We start from the raw sequence: 7,856 nt of genomic DNA on the forward strand, positions 1-7,856 counted from the left end.
GAGAGAGAGAGAGAGAGAGAGAGAGAGAGAGAGAGAGATGGAAAAAAATAACAGCATCAAGGTATAATAGGTGGTATGGAACGATAAAAGAAAAAGGAGTACCAATATATTTAAAGAAAGGATGGGGGGAGAGTAGATGGAAGAGAATAGCAAGATTTAGACTGGGAAACGAGATGAGAGAAGGAAGATATTGGGAAGAAGAGGAGGAAAGAAAATGTGGAGGCTATGAGACTATGTGGAGGAGAGAGAGAAACATGGGAACATGTTTGGGAAAGTTGTAGAAGCTGGGGGGAGGAAAAGGAAACTTGGCAAGTGGCATGCTTCAGGATTTTAGAAGAGAAAGAAAAGGAAGAGAAATGGATGAAAAGGGTGGGGAAAGAGAGAAGAGAGATGGAGAGAGGGGTGGAGGGGGAAGGGGAGGGAGGAAAAGAATGAGCGTGGAGAGAGAATGAGAAAGGAGGAATGGATAAGGAAACGGAAGCCGCGGAGAGGAGAGAGAGTGGGGATGGTTGGATGGGAGTGAGAGAATGAGGTGTGTGAAGAGACGAGAATGGAGGGCGAAGATTGTGAGGAGGTTGATGGGCGATGTACAGAGCTGCGTGGAGATGCAATGCGTTAGAGAGAGGAAGCGAAAAGAAACGTAGTGACAGAAGCAAAAATTGCGAGAGATTAGGAGGCGAGATATGGCAAGAGAAAAGGCGTGAGATAACTGGCGTGCATAACTTGCGAGAAGGTGCGTTGGATGGAGCGGCGTGCGTTGCGTTAGATTAAGTCACAGATATTGTAAGAGCGTATGCGTAAGAGCGATTGTATATATAAATCGCGAGGGGAGAAATAAACTATCTATCTATCTGTCTATCTATTTTCTGATAGTTTATTTTTTTTCAAAAAGACAAGAAACTCAAAAATTTTTAGCGCTTTAGTCTCAAAAGTTTCTTGATCCGGCATTGACCACATAATAATGAAAATGCGCTAAGCTTAACAGTTTGCAATATTCCATCAAACTTTATTGATCTACCATAAAAAATCAATCTTTTTAGAAACATATAATTATCAATATTAATTTTTAGCTTTAAATAATGCAATAAGGCAATGCTAATAAATATTCTTTAAATTGTATATTTTTTCTACATTGTTAACGTTATATTTCAAAAAATGTGCCTACCGCTAGAAATATTGTCAGAATCTTCGCTCTTCGGTTCCGGGAATGAAGATTTTGTGTTGCTTTCTAGACTTACGAAATCCTTGGAAATTTGCTCTTCAATCTTAAAGGTCTGATCCTGAGAGATATCTTTATTCTAAGGTGTATGCAATTGACTAACCAACGCATCAACTAATAATGCTGATGAGCAATTATATACGTATACAGATACAATAAGGTTCCCCTCATTGTTGGCATTATCAAACTTATAATGTACATTAACTTTTGTCGTATTATTTGCAGTGATAAATTGACTAGAAATTTTTTACTCAATGCGTTCCAATATCATAAAGTCAGGTAAGTTTTCTGAACACGATGTTGGATTGGAGATGATATCTGTTCAGGTTAATAAAAAACTTGTCATTAATACTGCCATGAATGGTGCATCACATGTTACATGAAAATACGGCTATACGAGTGACACTGTGTCAAAAAGATGTACTGGACAACATTCGCTTGGCGACGATGACCACGTTTCTTAAATGTAAAACAACGAGATTTGGACTTTGCATCACGATATTTCCGCAAGTAGGGGACGGAGAGAAAAAATGAAAACGATTTTATTAAGCAATTTTCCCCAAGCTCGATTGAGATTATTGAGAACTTGATCGGTTCAGCTGTTACTGAGATCTGAGAATCTTGTTCGCTTAAAAGTCAGTTGCTCGCGTAAAAAAGGCTCGGTCTGCGACTTTTTTTTTCACATAGGCTTAAGTCGCGACCGCGCCTCTTGATAAGGCGGATTATAAACGTTGCCTGCTGCTTAATTACTATTTATTAATAATGTAATGTTCTTATTTTCTAGAATATGTTATAAAATATGTAATAATTTGTCACTATTTATGCAATCTGGATATAATTTTGTACCTATCATTCAAATTATCCAACACGAGTATTAAATGTATGCAACGTTAAATTTAACGGTAACTTTTATATAATTATATATAATATAAAACATAATATGAATAATATTTGGTGCTATTTTGTAAAGTAAAATAAAATAACGTTGAATTTTTATTAACAAAATGAAATAAGGTGTGTTTACCTTCATATCATTACTTAATAAGTTTATTTCGTAATAATGTATGGACCTCCATGACATCTCGGGGATGTCTTCTGCCTCAGTGGGAACATGTTCGATTGCATTTCACTGAACTTGATCTTCATAAATGTAAGAGGTTAGCAGGCTTGATGTACATCATCAATATCAGTTGCGCTACTTCAAATTCACAATTTGGTCTTCACAAAAAGAAAAGCAATGACTTTTTTAGTTCCTCCGGATGAAACATTTTTGTTAAATAGATTTACACATCTTTTGTCGCTAGAATAATGGGTGCAGCAATCAGCTGCAATTTCACAAAGCAAGAATAAATAACTAATGAAATCTTTGGAACAATCGAATTTTACATTCAATACAGCATTGAAAAAAAAAAAATAAAGATCTGAGCTATACCTTATTTCTTTAAATCTCTTCAGCAGAAGTATGTTAATAAATGTTAATAAAACAATCAGTTATATTAATACAATTTGAAAGAAATTTTATTAAAATAAGAAAATTTTCAAATGCAACAATAAATTTTTTTAAATGTCAAACAATTAAATTTGACCAATCAAGTTATTTCTGTAATATTAAAAATGTTTTCTCTAAAATATTATTTAATAAATATGTAGCATAAAATAAACTTTCATATTTTGAATCCGGACAATTACATTTCATAAATGTATATGTATAGAAACATCATAGAAATTATGTACCTATATATTGTAAAAATTTAGAATAATCTCGTTAGGATGTCAGGATGAATAAATGACTGTCTTTGCGTGAAAGTAAAGTCGAAATATATTTAACGTTTACTATGGTACAGGTGTTTGCACGAACACTTATGCGGCACAACGGCTCGGCGCTAAGACGGACTATTCGCTCACTAGGACCCGAATCCTCGCACGCTGCTCCGATATCGTCGCCTTTGTCGGCGATTCCTCTCCTTGGGCTTAACCCAATCTTACATTTCGTCAACCGCCTTGGGAGCGCGCCTACTGCCTAGTGCCATCTGACTACGCTTGCCTAGGCTCCGCTTATGTTTATACAATACATTACTACATTACAATATTATACTTTATAATGTTATACAATGTGTTCTTAAAGCCACGATAAATATTTTAATGACAGATTCTTTGAAAAATTTTAAGACAAAAATTCTAATACCAAAATATTGAGGTTATAATAATTTTCAAATGGGAACAGTTTAAAGATTACAAATAACAGGACTAGAATAATGAAACTATTGTAAAAATACACAATGAGTTTTATTAAAAATCTAATTCTGTTTATAATAAATTTAATATAAAATCGGATAAATATTTGTACATAATAGTTTAATAATTATATCGATATTGATGTGTCAAATATCAAAATTATCAAAATGTCAATCATCGTTTATTTAGTTCATACAATAAAAATCTTTATGTAAGATTGGCTTATAAAGACTTTTTTTATCATTACTAAAGAATAGATATTAATGTAAGTAGAATAATGCACATACCGATTACATTAACCTGCGAAAATAGACATTTTTTTCTGCAGATATAATGAGACTAATTATAAGTGATTTATTAATAAAACTTTCATTGCGTATTTTTACAACAATTTCATTATTGTATAAGGCATTCGATTCATGGGAGTACATTGCCATTCCTGAGCGCGCAAAATTCTAACCCTGTCATTCATAATCTTTAAACTGTTCCTATTTGAAAAGTATTATAGCCTAGACATTTTGGTATTAGAATTTTCGTCTTAAAATCTTCCAAAAAATCTATCGTTAAAATATTTATCATGGGTTTAAGAACACCCTGTATATACATATACCTGCACTTGAGTATATATACTTTTTATTTTTTTCTTTTTTTAAGTATATTTAGGAACGGAGGAAATAGTTGTAAGTATAACCTTATTATCATTTTTATATTTTAAATTAATCATAAATATATATATTTATAAATTGCAATTATTATTAATAACATAATGAGGGAAACCATTCAAATAAAAAAGTTATCTTTTCATGAAATAAATATTGTAAAATCAAGTGAATGGCTGGAAGATACACATATGGACACGTTTGGAAAGTTATTATAAAATGCTCTTCTTTTTATCTATACGATACTTGGAAAATACAACATTCTGATACAATTGAACCCATTACATTAAACGAATAACACATTCAAATTTTACATAGCAGCACATCAGCATATGACGGTCATTGGGTATGCAATTATTATAACAATAAAACAATATATATTTATGATTCTTTAAATTGTAAACAATTACATGCCCATCACGAAATATATTTGAAAAAGTTATGCCCATTTTTAACATTTAACAAAAATACGATAAAATTTCCTAATGTACAACAATAACCTAATCAAAATGATTGTGAAGTATTTGCAATTGCATTTGCAGTATCATTATTATTTCATTTAAAACCAAATACAATTAAATATGAACATACTACAATGAGACAACATTTAATTAAAATATTTGAGACAAATACTATTAAACATTTTCCACAAGATTTAACTTATGATTCTCCTAAACAAGTTCTACCCTTAGCTGTAATAGAAAATAGAAGAAAATGCGCATATAAAAAACGTATACAAAGACATTATGAAACAGAAGAACAACATCAAGTTTGTTTTAAAAAACAAAAATGTATAAAAAAGCAAAAAGGAGTAACGTTATAAATATTATGTCTGTTAAAGACATAATACCTGTGAAAAATATTATAGCCTAAAAAAGGCATTAAAAATGTAAAAAAAACACCGCCAAGTATATTTTTGTTACATTTAAAACCAAACAAAAGCAAAACGAATAAATCCAAATATAATACCATCCAAAAGAAATGAAATCAAAAATATTCCAAGTATATTTATTAGCGATGGGGTGGGAGCTTTTTGACCACGTTGCAATTGATTACCAGCCACTTACAGTGTTAAACAGTGGAAAAACTCTAGGCACTAGCCGCTCTAAATGGCTGTGGTTAATCGCAACGTGGTCAAATGGGGCACTCCCGTATCGATGAACAACAAATTATTTGACAGATAAAATTAAAGATGGGCAAAATCTCTAGCAGCAGCGTACTTGGCGCGCCCGTTTTTTTTTTTATAATTTTTAGAACACGCATTTCTTTTATTAAACAGGTCTACAAAATTAGGGGGGATCTTGTGCTTTGAACTTTGAATGACGTTTTTATAGGATTTTGATGCGCTGAAAACGACTATGTTGTCCGTTTTTTTCCATCACCCTTTATTTTTTAAATAATCGCAAAAACAGCTTTTTTTGAACTTGATTTCTTTATGAATTTTTTTTTGGTTAAAGAAAAAATGATAGCGTGGTCAGTTTTACGGCATTTTACGCAGAAGTGTTCCAGAAAACAGAAAATATTTTTTCGCATCTTATAAAAATGTTTTGTGCAAACCGTAAACAAAAAACTTTAAAAAAATCGTGAAAAATCGTAAAAAAATGATTAATTTCGAAATATAAAACCAAATAATTAAAAAACAAAAAATCTTACAAAATATTTGACTTTGTAGGCAAATTAGTTCCATGTTTCTAGTTTAATCTTTTTTTTTTGAAAAATTAATTTCTGATTATTTGTTAAAAAGTTATTGAATTTAAACCATAAATGCATCCCGCGAGCGTTACCTACGGTGCGAGACATCCTCTCACGTCTGACGGACTGCCATCAAATAAAATTTAAAAAGTTATAAAATTATATGTGATCATGTTGTGTATAGTTTTTTGGTCACTGATTTCAAAAATCAAAATGGCGGATTTAATATGGAAGATAAGAATTTAAAAAATGCGTAGAAATAACATGAACATCGATATCTGATGGTTTTGTAAGTTTTAGCTTACTGCTGTATAATTACAATTGTTCAATTGAAAATGGCGGATCTAATATGGCGACACATAAGTTTCAAAAATTTATCGTAATAATTTAAAATAGTATTATTTATACTGTATGACATAACAAAGAAAAGTATATTATGCTTTCTGTAATGACTTTAATGTAGTTTTTTTTTGTAGTTTCAAAATCTTCACTTACTTATTATACAATAGAAAATGTACATACAGAAAGGTAATTTTACGCTACCCATCCTGTACCACGTGGAGGTATCACCTTATTACAGGACATGGCCCCTTACGTCAGGAACATATTTATACTATGTGCAATCCTTTTCCTTCACTATTTACAACATTACTATTTACATTATTATAATATTTACATAATACAACGTAATTATTAATCTTGATGCTAAATTTACATTTATTTAATAAAAGATTAATCCTAGAAAGCAAAGTCCAAAAGGTATCAATGATCCGGGACTTTGAAACTAAAAAAGCTTGCTTTTATTAAATTGGAAAATTATATTCCACATTTCAGTATGCAATTAAATGTAAATTTACTATTAAGATTTATCGTTATATAGAATAATGTAAATATTATAATAATGTAAATTGTAATGTTGTAAATAGTGAAGGAAAAAGATTGCACATATTATAAATATATTCCTGACGTAGAGGGCCATGTCCTATAATAAGGTAATACCTCCACGTGGTACAGGATGGGTAGCACAAAATTACCTTTCTGTATGTACATTTTCTATTGTCACAATAAGTGAAGATTTTGAAACAGCAAAAAAACTACACTAAAGTAATTACAGAAAGCATAATATACTTTTCTTTGTTTTGTCATACAGTACAAATAATACAATTTTAAATTATTACGATGAATTTTTGAAACTTATGTGTCGCCATATTAGATCCGCCATTTCCAATTGAACAATTATAATTACACAGCAGTAATCAGAGACTTACAAAACCATCAGATATCGATGTTCATGTTATTTATACGCATTTTTTAAATTCTTATCTTCCATATTAAATCCGCCATTTTGATTTTTGAAATCAGTGACCAAAAAACTATACACAACATAATCACATATAATTTTATAACTTTTTAAATTTTATTCGATAGCAGTCCGTCAGACGTGAGAGGATGTCTCGCACCGTAGGTAACGCTCGCGGGATGCATTTATGGTTTTAATTCAATAACTTTTTAACAAATAGTCAAAAATTAATTTTTCAAAAAAAAAATTAAACTAGAAACGTAGAGCTAAGTTGCCTACAAAGTCAAATATTTTGTAAGATTTTTTATTTTTTAATTATTTGGTTTTATATTTCAAATTTATCATTTTTTTACGATTTTTCACAATTTTTTTAAAGTTTTTTGTTTACGGTTTGCACAAAACATTTTTATAAAATGCAAAAAAATATTTTCTGTATTGTCGGAACATTTCTGCGTAAAATGCCGTAAAGCTGACCACGCTATCATTTTTTCTTTGACCAGAAAAAATTCATAAAGAAATCAAGTTCAAAAAAAGCTGTTTTTGCAATTATTTAAAAAATGGAGGGTGATGGAAAAAAACGGACAACGTAGTCGTTTTCAGCGCATCAAAATCCTATAGAAACGTCATTCAAAGTTTAAAGCACAAGACCCCCCCCTCCCCCATTTTGTAGACCTGTGTTATTCATACTTCTACTTAAATCACTGACAAATTTCAAAACATTCTATTTACCTACTTATAAGTTTACAAGTAT

This window comes from Solenopsis invicta, chromosome 5 (genome assembly GCF_016802725.1).
Source record: "Solenopsis invicta isolate M01_SB chromosome 5, UNIL_Sinv_3.0, whole genome shotgun sequence".
Lineage (NCBI taxonomy): Eukaryota > Metazoa > Arthropoda > Insecta > Hymenoptera > Formicidae > Solenopsis > Solenopsis invicta.